Source organism: Myotis lucifugus, unplaced genomic scaffold (genome assembly GCF_000147115.1).
Source record: "Myotis lucifugus unplaced genomic scaffold, Myoluc2.0 scaffold_41, whole genome shotgun sequence".
Lineage (NCBI taxonomy): Eukaryota > Metazoa > Chordata > Mammalia > Chiroptera > Vespertilionidae > Myotis > Myotis lucifugus.
The window spans coordinates 2875078-2887642 of record NW_005871089.1 but is presented as its reverse complement, the minus strand read 5'-3'; the positions used below and the strand labels follow the sequence as shown (position 1 = coordinate 2887642).

The 12565-nt window shown below is 41.3% G+C and overlaps 1 protein-coding gene across 2 annotated transcripts in view; it reads right to left on the bottom strand.

Annotated features, from left to right (window-relative positions):
• SENP8 (SUMO/sentrin peptidase family member, NEDD8 specific) overlaps positions 1 to 12565 on the bottom strand; it is a 30988-nt gene that overhangs the window by 16144 nt on the left and 2279 nt on the right. The window lies entirely within an intron of this gene.

Below are 12565 nucleotides of genomic sequence, written 5' to 3'. Positions count from 1 at the left end.
ATAAAGCTAAGCCACCTGACCATGGATGAGACTGGGCACCTGTGGGCAGTCCTTTGTTTTTGCTCCAATAAATCTTGCCACCACCCCTCATCCTCCTATGGGTCTCTGAAATGCTTTTCTCCTGACTCCCTGAAAGAACACTATTTCCACCAGCAACACCTCCTGAGGGCTGGTATACTAGTTGTGCTGGGACCTTAGAGTGGTTGGCTCCTTCTGTTGGTAGGTTTCAGTTTAAATGACACTTATTCAGAGATCTCCTGTGACCAGCCAAAACTAGAGAGCCCCCCACCCCTCTCTTTTGTTAATCCTTACCTGTGGGCATTTTTTTCTATTGATTTTTAAAGAGAGTGGGAAGGAGGGAGGGAGAAAGAGAAAGGGAGAGAAACATTGATGTGAGAGAGACACATCAATTGGTTGCCTCCTACACACATCCTGACTGGGGCTGGGGATCAAACCTGCAACCAGGTACATGTCCCTGACCGGGAATCGAATCCATGACCCTCCAGTGCACAGGCTCACACTCTAACCACTGAGCAAGTCACACTGGCCAGGGCATCACTCACTCTCTTATTCCTTTAATTTCAGTTCCTTGCATAGCACTCAAGGCTTTTAAAATTTGCTCCTCCGTTAATTTTGTTCTTTTTCGCTCCAAAACAAGAATGTAAGCTCCCTGAGAGTAAGAAACCCAAGGAACCTTGTCTGCCTAAACTTGTTTACAATTCTAGGCCTTGGACCTAAAACAGAGCTGGCCAGGCAGATAATAAATAATTGTAGAATGAATTAATGAGTAATGAAGTATGGATCTCAACATGATATAAATCAAGTTTGGCAAAGAAATGTTTATATTTACAGAGTCTGAGAAATATAAGGGCCTTTAGTTATCCCTTCTAGTCTAACTTCCTACTTTATGCAAGAATCCTTCAGTTCTGCTCTCAGAGAAAAAAATGATGTAGCTTGACTCTCAATTAGCTGTATGGTACTGGGACAGAAAAACAAACCCACACATTTTTAGAAATTTTAAATAGAATGATGGAGCCATTACAAATCAAAGGGAGGTCGCCTCTGTGGAGGCCGCTTGGAGGAGTGAGGGGTCCCAGCCCCACACCAGCCCTCTAGCCCAGGGTCCCAAAGCTGGGGAAAGAAGTCCCTACGAGCAATAAGAACTATGGACTGCAAAAACCAGTGTGGATTGGGGCTGAGTGACACATAGACTGCTAGAGACTCAGCTGCTCCTCTTAAAAGGCCTGCACTGCAAAGTGAACTTACAAGCTCCCGCTTGCTCTGAGCTCCAGTCCCGGGTGAGGCTCTGGGGGACCCAGACACATAGGGGGAGCAATTGGACTGTCTGGCATCGGGGCAGGAACTTGGGGGCGGCTTTCTTCCAGATGGAGGTGCTTGCAGAGGTCATTGTTCCTGTGCGGGGCCTCCCTGGTGCAGGGCTGACTGGCAGCCATTTCTATTTGCTCCACCCTGGTGATTCCCCGAGACCCCACCCCACCCAATTTATAACCCCACCCAAGCTGTTCACAGTGGCTTTTGCATATGAATGGCTGTCCTTTCTCAGCCTAAAACCTGTCAAACAAGCTGCAGCTGGGTCAGGGAGCCCCAAAGCTATCAATAAAAGGCCCAAGGCCAGCAGCAGCAGCAGCCTGCCTTGCTTCACAGTTGGGCTCGCCTGGGCACTTCCAAACCCGATACAAAGAGGAGGAATCTGCAGATCTCTCTGTAGCTCCTACTGGGTGGCCCCAGGCAGTGGATGACTTTGCACCTCCCTGGAGACCCAAGAGCCAGTGTACCCAGTGGTCAGTGTGAGACCATATCAGATTACAACTCTTCACATCCATAAGTGACACATTCAAGGGGCAGACTCAGTGAGCACTAAAGCCCGACTGAAGCAAGTCCTGCCCCATAATGGTGTCTCCAGCACAGCAGCTCTCCCACTGTAGTCGCAGATGGTCCCCACAGCCAATTGGCCTGGAGGTTAATTCCTCCCAGTAACACCAACAGCAATCAAGGTTCAACTATAACAAAACTGTGGACACAGCCCACAAAGGAGTGCACCAAGAGTGTCTACCTCAGGTGATTGGGGAGGCTGAGCCACTGGGCCCTATAGGACACCTACCACACAAGGCCACTTTTTCAACTCAAGCAGACTTAGCAGCTACCCAACACATAAAAACAAATACAGGGAAGTAGCCAAAATGTGGAGACAAAGAAACATGTCACAAATGAAAGAAATGGAAGAAAGCAAACTATTGGATATAGACTTCAAAACCACAGTTACAAGGTTACTGAAGAATCTTCTAGAAACCTCCGAGGAACTTAGTGAGACCTTCAAGGATCTTAGTGAGAATGCCAAAAAAATGGAAAAGGACCAATCAGAAATTAAGCATACACTGACTGAAATAAAGAATAATATACAGGGATTCAACAGTAGATTAGAGGATTCTAAGAATCAAGTCAATGATTTCAAATACGAGGAAGCAAAAAACACCCAAACAGAAGAGCAAAACGAAAAAAGAATCCAAAAATATGAAGATAGTGTAAGGAGCCTCTGGGACAACTTCAAGCGTACCAACATCCGAATTATGGGGGTGCCAGAAGAAGAGAGAGAGCAAGATATTGAAAACCCATTTTAAGAAATAATGACAGAAAACTTCCCCTACCTGGTGAAAGAAATAGACTTACAAGTCCCCAAACAAGGGGAATCCAAAGAGGACCACACCAAAACACATCATAATTAAAATGCCAAGAGCAAAAGACAGAGAGAGACTCTTAAAAGCAGCAAGAGAAAAACAGTTAGTTACCTACAAGGGAGTGCCCATAATGACTGTCAGCTGATTTCTCAACAGAAACTATGCAGGCTAGAAGAGAGTGGCAAGAAATATTCCAAGTGATGTATAGCAAGAACCTACGATCAAGATTACTCTATCCAGCAAAGCGATCATTTAGAAATGAAGGTCAGATAAACAGCTTCACAGACAAGAAAAAGCTAAAGAAGTTCATCACCACCAAACCAGTATTATATGAAATGCTGAAGGGTATTCTTTAAGAGGAGGAAGAAGAAAAAGGTAGAGATAAAAAATTATGAACAACAAAGCGACAACAAATACATACCTATCAACAAGTGAATCTAAAAATCAAATGAATAAAAAATCTGATGAGCAGAATAAACTGGTGAATGTAATACAATCAAGGGCATGGAAATGGAACAGACTGACAATTCTCAGCAGGAAGGGAGTGTGTGGGGGGGGTGCAGGAAGAGAATAGACAAAGATCTTATATGCATGTATGCATTACCTATAGACAAGAACAGGAGGGTGGCGAGGGCCTGGGGTGGGTGGGAACTTGGTGGAGGGGAGCTACGGGGAGAGAAAAGAGGGGCATCTGTAATAACCTCAACAATAAAGATTGAAAAAATTAATTATATCCTAAACAGAAAAAAAAAAAAATCGAGGCCCCTATCTCATACCTTATATCAAATTACTGTATTTTAGATGAAGTAAAATGTAAGTGTTAAAAATGAAACAATCCCTGCTCAGGTAGCTCTGCTACTTAGAGCATCATCCAGATATGCCAAGGTTGAAGTTTTGATCCCCAGTCAGAGCACATACTAGAATCAATCAGTGAATATATAAACAAGTGGAACAACATATCAATGTTTCTCCTTCCCTCCCTCCCTCCTTCCCTCACACTCCCTTCCTCTCTCTTTCAAATCAATTAATAAAAAATGTTTAAAAAAAGAGGAAACAAAAATTTAGAAGAAAATAGAGCTTATACAATTGTATGACTGGCCAATGAAGAGATGAAAAGATACTCCACTAGGAATCAAAAATACTTACTATGAATCAAACAAATTCAAGTTAAAGTAAGATTTCATTTTTCACCTACCAAATTAGCAAAGATGAGAAAAACTGATAATAACCAGCATTGCTGACAGGCTGGGAAAACAGCCATTCTCATTGTTGACAGAGTGTAAACAAATGTGAGCTTTTGGAAAAGTAATTGGCCATCGTATTTTAATTCTTTTTTTTTCTTTATTGATTAAGGTATTATATATGTGTCCTTATCCCTCCCCATGGCGCCCCCCTCCCCCATATTTTAACATTTAAGAAATGTGTAGCCCTAGCTGGTTTGGGTCAGTGGATAGAGCTTCGGCCTGTGGACTGAAGGGTCCCTGGTTCGATTCTGGTCAAGGGCACATGCCTGGGTTGCGGTCTCAATCCCCAGTAGGGGGCATGCAGAGGCAGCCGATGAATGATTCTCTCTCATCATTAATGTTTCTATCTCCCTTTCCTTCTCCCTTCCTCTCTGAAATCAATAAAAATATACTTTAAAAAAAGAAAGATGTTCATAATATGCTATGGAAAGGAAGGTTATATAAAAAGTTGTAAGACATAAAAATAATAAAGAATGAGAGCCATCACAAATTTAGATAGTTTTTCTTTAAGAATAGGATTATTTAAACTTAAACTTTTTCCTTCTATGTTTTGATACTGTCTGCTTTATTCCCCCCTTTCTTTTGATAATGAGCACATATCCAGTAAATGCAATTATTTCTACTTAGAAAAACAATGTACCACCTCCCTCTTTTTTTACAGTTTACATTCAATATTACTTTATATTAGTTTCATGTGTACAGCACAGTGGTTAGACAATCATATACTTTACAAAGTGTTTCTTCCAATATTTCTAGAATGCATCTGGCAAAACACATATTTATCACAATATTACTGACTATATTTCCTATGCTGTACTTTACATCCTCATGACTATTCTGTAACTACCAATTTGTACTTAATCCCTTTACATCTTTCATCCACTCCCCTAACACCCCTTCCCACTGACAACCACCAGTTCACTCTCTGTGTTTATGAGTCTGTCCCAATTTTGTTTGTTTCATTTATTTTGTTCTTTAGATTCCACATCCTATCTAATAAAAGTTATATGTAAATTAACTGTAACTCCACAACAAAATGACCACGCCCGCAGCCAATAAGGAGGGAATATGCAAATTGACATGACAAAGATGGCGGCAACCGGCCAGGAAGTTTGCAACAAGGCCAAGTTGGATGAGCAGCACAATGAGCGCCATCAGCAGGCCCATGCCGGCCATCTACTGCTGCAACAGCAGGGCGGGCCCTCGCTGGCCAGAGGCAGCAGGGAGGCGGGAGGCAACGCGGGCACCAGCAGTCTCTCCATGGTGGCCATGCCGTTGGGGAGACGCGCAGCCGATGACAGGTTGCAGGGCTCGAAGGCACCCAGGGTGAGTGCCGCTGCGCCCATGCCCAGCTGCAGAGGCCAGGGGCGGGGGTGTGGTGGGGTTGGCCTGTGTTTGGGGAACATCCCAGAGGTCAGGGTGGCTGGGCGCCTCCCACAACCAGGCTCGGCAGCCAAAGGGAATGGCGAAGCCGGGGCCTGACTCCTGGGCAGATGGACGGTCCCCCCAGCAGAGAATGGCTACCACAGCAAACCCCTAAGGAAGGGCCGGACAGAAAGTCTGGTTTCACATGTGGGTGGGCCCCACCAGCATTTCCATCTTCACTCTCTTCATTATCATGACAAGTCGGAAACCCTTCCCTACCGCTGAGCCAGGAGAATGCTGCGTCTGCCTAAGAACCCATCTTACAAGTCTTGCTCCCACGTCTTACAAATCTTGCTCCCATGATGGCCGATGAGACAGGAGTTAAGAGCTCAGGCTCTGAAGGGAGGGATGAAGGGAGGGGTTTGCTTCCCAATCCCGTCCTGCGCGGGCTGGGGCCTCCCGGCCAGGGACCTTCCGAAGGCTCAGCTTGCTCATCTGTGCAATGGCACCATCGCAGGGCTCCGGGGCTGGTGGTGAGGGCTATGTGAGCCAGCACCTGGCACAGTGTGACACTCATACATGTAACACGTGGTTCTAATGGCTGACAGGTGGTGCTGTGACATAGGACATGTGGTTCTGAATTTTTTTTCTCCTGAGCTGCAGTCTGTTTGGCCCTCATGGCAACCTCCGTCGGGTTGTGTTAGTCCTTGCTTAACTCCACTGACAATGGGAAGAGAGAAATGGACCCTGAGCAGCAGAAAAACTACCTTCTGAAATGACCCCTTCTTAGAGCATCCAGCGTTATGTTCTCTCCTTTTTCTAAGATAAAAAGTTGCATGTTGCAGTGGGCTGGGGACATTATCTCGTGATGAGTAAGGGAGGCTATTACTAGACCACGGCACGAAAGGAAAGCTGCCTGCTCTCCCCAGGGGACTCTCGAAAATAACCCTCTTCCCCAGCAAATGGCCACGGAGAAGGTGGATTGCAGTCGTGTACAGCATCACAAATCCTTTCTCAGATCCTCTGTTATCTAAATTGGCACCTGCCCACCACCTCTCAGGAGCTGGGAGGGGCTCACTCACCCATCGGCCGCGCCTCACAGCCCGGGAGGCACCAGGAGGCCAGTTCTCTGTCCCCACCGCCTGGTTCTCACAGCCTGAGTCAGCACTCCCCACGCCTCAGTTCCACCCAGAAAGGTGATACCTCCTAAGGATGGGATTCGGCAATTACAGAAACTCTAATCCATCGTGGAGAGATAAGCAGTGAAGGTTAGGGAGCCGTCACCCAGCGACCTCCCACAAAAGGCCCCGTGTACAATTTTAGTTTTAAGTATGGAGGGTGTCCCCCCAAAATGTCTACACACGCTCTGAATAATTCTAAAGGCAGTGCTTATTAAAATACATCTCATTTTCAGAATTGATCTACCAGCTGTTAAAGTGTGTGTACGCTGTATATACAGGGTATACACACATATATACATATATCTAAAACTAAAATCTTTTAAGTATATACACATGTGAATATGTATGTGTGTATATGCATGTGTACACATACTTTGAATAATTACATGGATGTATATAGATACATATGTGTGTACATATACATGCAAATAGCCGGCAGATGGACATCCCCTGAGGGCTCTTGGGCTGCCAGACGGATGTCTGACTGCCAGCTTAGGTCTGTTCCCCAGGGGAGTGGGCCTAAGCTGGCAGGTGGACATTCCCCAAGGGCTCCCAGGCTGCCAGAGAAATGTCTGACTTGGAGGGGAGGGATGTCCCCCCCCCGCCCCCCGAATTTTCATGCACTGGATCTCTAGTATACGTGAAATATGGTATTTGTCTCTGACTGACTTATTTCACTTAGCAGAATATCTTCTAGGTCCATCCATGCTGTGACAGACGGCAGGATTTCATTCTTGTACTCAGAAAATTATAAGATACTGAAGAAAGAAATCGAAGAAGATACAAATAAATGGAAGCATATATCATGTTCATGGATAGGAAGAATTGATATCATTAAAATATCCAAACTATGCAAAGTAATCTATAGATTCAATGCAATTCCTATCAAAATACCAATGGCATATTTTGCTGAACTAGAATAAATAATCCAAAAATTTATATGGAACTACAAGTGACCCCAAATAGCCTCAGCAATTTTAACAAAGTTGGAAGTATCATGCTATTTGATATCAAACTATATTACAAGGCTATAATAATCAAAACAGCATGGTACTGGCATAAAAACAGACATATAGATCAATAAGTCCAGAAATAAACCTACACCTACATGGTCAATTAATATTTGACAAAGGAGGCAAGAATATACAATGGGGTAAAGACAGACTATTTAAAAAATGGTGTTGGGAAAATTAGATACATCCACCTTTTCTCTCTCTCTCTTTTTTTTTAATCGCACCCAAGGATAAATTTATTGATTTTGGAGAGAGAGGAAGGGGGGGGGGTGAGAGAGAAAAAAAGACAGAGAGAGAGAGAGAGAGAGAGAGAGAGAGAGAGAGAGAGACACTGATCAGTACGTACCCACACTGTGGACTGAACCAGAAACCTAGGTACGTACCCTGACTGGGAATCAAACTCACAACCTTTTTGGTGTACGGGACGACACTCCAACAAACTGAGCAACCTGGTCAGGGCTTTACTTCCCACTATTTTTTGTGTGTGTGTGGTCAAACTGAGTGTTTTATTTATTTATTTACTTATTTATTTTTATTATGATGATGAAAAACATGTAACACACAATTTTCCATCTTTTTCTTTCCATTATAGTTCACATTCAATGTTATTCTGTATTAGTTTCAGGTGCACAAGATAGTGGTTAGACCAGTGATGGCGAACCTATGACACACGTGTCAGAGGTGACACGCGAACTCATTTTTTTGGTTGATTTTTCTTTGTTAAATGGCATTTAAATATATAAAATAAACATCAAAAATATAAATCTTTGTTTTACTATGGTTGCAAATATCAAAAAATTTCTATATGTGACACGGCACCAGAGTTAAGTTAGGGTTTTTCAAAATGCTGACACGCCGAGCTCAAAAGGTTCACCATCACTGGGTTAGATAATCATATACTTTACCTCCTACTCTTACACTGACCTAAAATATATCTGTTTCTTCAACTCACTGGTCTCACTTCTGTCTTCTAGAAAAAACAGAGTAACTGTAATCTCTCTTCTATAAATCTTCAAATATAAAGATGTAAAAATAACCTGATGTTTACTAAAATTAGATTATGTCCACCTTCTAAGTATGATTGAATTTGCAATTTCACAAAAACAATCACATGCAAGACCAAATGTGCTTTTCATGGCAGGGTAAGTACAAAAATTCTCAGGAAGGAATGTCAAGCCATTTTTATTTGTTTGTTTCAATTTCCCCCAATTTAACATTTCCTTTTAATGTAGCCTAAACCACTCAGGGATTTGTATGAAGAGCGATGTAAAAATTACCAAGATTTATATATCCCTCTTCGAGGCAGAGATTAGATTTTACTCATCTCTGTTATCTTTAGTGCTTGACAAACTGAACAAGTATTAATATAAATGATTTTTTTCTTGAACAAATACATTTTGAAAAAACTCCTAAAAACACAAAATTGTCCTAAACATAGAAGATTTCTCAATTTTGTAAGTAATTTACAAATTTGAACAGTATTCCTTTATCATCAATATTTTACAAGTAGAGGAATTCAGCTTTCAAAGTAGAAAAACCACTTGGTATGATGATGATGCCTGGTAACTCTACTGCCATAGATACCATTTGGTCCTGTCTTGGGCCAGGGAGGCAGACTAGGTAAATTTTGAGGATTTCTTCTAGCACCAAGGCTATTCATTTATTGCTTTGTTACTAGGCATAGCTATCAATGGCTAAGGTGTCATTAACCATAAAAACAGTTTTATTCTCAGTCTACCATTACTATCCCAAGGGTTCCATTTATACTTGTGTCACAATTTTTTTGTTTTGCTCACTATAAACTTGTAAACACCAGCCTTTTCTTAAACTGAGTTTGTTTTGCTTAAAGTTTTCTGAGAAATGGTTTTATACAATTGCTAAATTGAAATAACTAGGGTTATAAAGACAGTGTATGTGGAGGCCATTAGATTTAATGAAAGGTTTGTGTAAGATTATATTTAATAAAAAAGTGGGCAGAATTGTGTTTTGGCATATACAGTAACAAAAACTGATAAGCTGTGACTGAGCTGAAGTTATAATCTGCCAGATTTCATGAGTAATCATTGTATTCACCATATATTAGCTAAATACAAATAGAATTTGAAAAAAATATGAAAAAGCCATCATCTTTTAATTTTTTTTGTGTGTGTTAATCCTCACACAAAAAGGGAAATTTTTCCATTGATTTTTACAGAGAGTGGAAGGGAGAGGAGAGACACAGAGAGAGAAACATCATCGATTGGTTGCCTGCCGCCCTCACTGCCCCTACTAGGGCGGGGGATTGAGACTGCAACTGAGGTACGTGACCTTCACTGAAATCAAACCCTGGGCCTTTCAGTCCATGGGCTGATGTTCTATCCACTGAGCCAAACCCGGTAGGGTATCTTTTAATTTTTTTGTCCTGTAGATTTCAAAGCTTGGTATGTTATTTTTTTCACAGACATTTATTTAAGAGGTAAATTATTACAAACTTCTAATTAAAGGGTTTCAAAAATGTGCTTGGAACATAGTGGGGGCTTAATAAATATTTAATAAGTGAATTAAATAAATGAATTTATGTTTTACTATAGTGTGCTGATAGAACAGGGTCTGATGACACCAATTATGACATATAAAATTTTGTCTTGCAATTTGTCTTTCAATGTTAATTAACAAGAACACTTGTGAATTATCTAAGTTTGAATTATATTATACATTATTAAGTAGGGCTAAACATTTTCAGCAACTATTTACTTTAGTTGCTAAAGTGTCAAGTTGCTGCAATAAACAGTACTGAGAAAATTAGAGCCAGATAAGGACAGAAATCCCCAAGTTATTGTTTTAAAGGAATTTAACCTATCACATTACTCTCAGAGAAAACTTATTCATTGGCCACCAGGGAAGCCAGGCCTAAGGTTTTTAAATGTATAGATGTTCAAAAATAATAACTATAATCAGGACAATTTTTAGTATCAGGACTGTGTTCTAGTGCTTTCAAAACAGATGAATGTGAGAAGGGGTAGCCATTTAATTGGAAATCAGAGAAAGGAACTTTTAGATTTTCTGTAAGTAATAAAAATTCTTATAACCCTCATAAGTTTCAAGTATTCTCTCTGCTTTAAGATAGACTCATTCCTCCATTTCCCCCCAAAAAGAGAACAGACAGATGAATCTCAACCTCTGCATAAGTCTTAATATAGACTGAAATCTATATTAAACCATATCACCACTCACATGATCTCTAATAGGTGGACAGAAAGTCAGTATAGGCCAGTCACGCTGAAGAAGGTAGTCTCAGAGAATCTGGTTCATAAAGTTAAGTAAGTTTACTTATTTGGTTTAGTAATACTTGGACCCCAAATTCAATTTGTTGAATAATATGTTTTAAAAAGGGCACAATTTGGGGACTATCTTGGATTTAGGCAGTAAGTTTTATATGGTCTGGTATCAATCAGTTTCCAAAGGGATGGGTTATCTGGGCTTTGAGGAATGCCTTTTTGTTTCCTAATACATTGTATTCATCAAAGAGGTTTAAGGGATTGGCAAGGAAAGGAGTTTTGACATTAAAAAGTCAGAAATGTAGGACCTACAGGTGTAGATGACAGTTAATCAAGGAAACCTTAGCAACATCTGGGAACTGATTTATGAAGTAAAGCTATTGCTTATCAGAAGTGCTAACATTATCATTTTATAATACAAAAGAATGGAATAGCCTCTTGATCATGTAAAATGCTAACTGACCTCTACATTGGTGTACACATCCCTGTTGAGAGGTATGCTATTTATCCCAATCTATGTTTCTTAAAAAAAAAAAATTATCGATTTCAGAGAGGAAGGAAGAGAGAGAGAAACATCAATGATGAGAGAGAATCATCTATTGGCTTTCTCCTGCATGCCCTGACTGGGGATCAAGCCTGAAACCGGGGCATGTGCCCTGACAGGGAATCAAACCTTGACCTCATGGTTCATAGGTCAATGCTCAACTACTGAGTCACATCAGCCAGACCCAATGTATGTTTCTTCATTGATTTTTTCTTTTTTCAGAGAGAGGTAGTGGGAAAGAGTGAGAGAGGGAGGAAGGAAAGAGGAGGAGGAGGAGGGAGAGAGGTGTAAGATTCAGTTGCCTCCTTTACAACCCCCTCGCCCCCTGCCACTGGGAATCGAATCTACCATCTTCTGGAGCACAGACAATGCTCTAACTAACCAAGCCACACTGGCTAGGGCCAATCTGTGTTTTTTAGAGTAGCCAGCACATTGGGGAAATAAAGTAATTTAGCAGACTCTTTAGAACGTCCCTTGATAACATTTAGTTTAAAAAATCATTTATTTATTTATTTATTTACTTACTTATTTTATATAGTATCTTCATTCCTATCTTATCTTTTGATGATCTAACCTATATATTACTGCTAGAATAATTTTTCAAAAAGAACTCTAATTACATTATCCTACTCCAAAAATTTTTACATCTCTCCATCATCTGCCAAAGCAAGTACAGATTACAGCCTGGCATTCAATGATTTCCACAAAAATAGCCCCAACCTATCTTTCCCAATCTATTTCCTAGTACTGCTCCTACATAGATAGCTACAAACTAGGCCTCTCCTCCAGGAGGCCTAAAGTATTAGGCAACAGTGGATTGCTGCACCTAAGGTACTGGAGGAGAAGACAATAGCCAGTTCCCCACTTGAGCTCCAACAGAGAGGTTGGGAAGTGAACACCGCTCTAGTACCTCTCTGAAACACAGATTTCATATATCATACTATTGCTTAAAAACAATAGAGTGAGTTTTTTTTATAAATCTAGGCTCCATGGGCCAGGATGTGGTTAGAATTTAAAGTTTCCATGGACTTGGATTGGTGAATAAAATTGCATTTAAAAATATTTTTATTGATTTCAGAGAGGAAGGAAGAGGGAGAGAGAGACAGAAACATCCATGATGAGAGAGAATCATGGGCTGGTGGCCTCCTGCAAGTCCCCCACTGGGGATGGAGCCCACAACTTGTGCCCTTGACCGGAATCGAACCTGGGACCCTTCGAACACATGGGACCCTTCAGTTCGCAGGACAATGCTCTATCCACTGAGC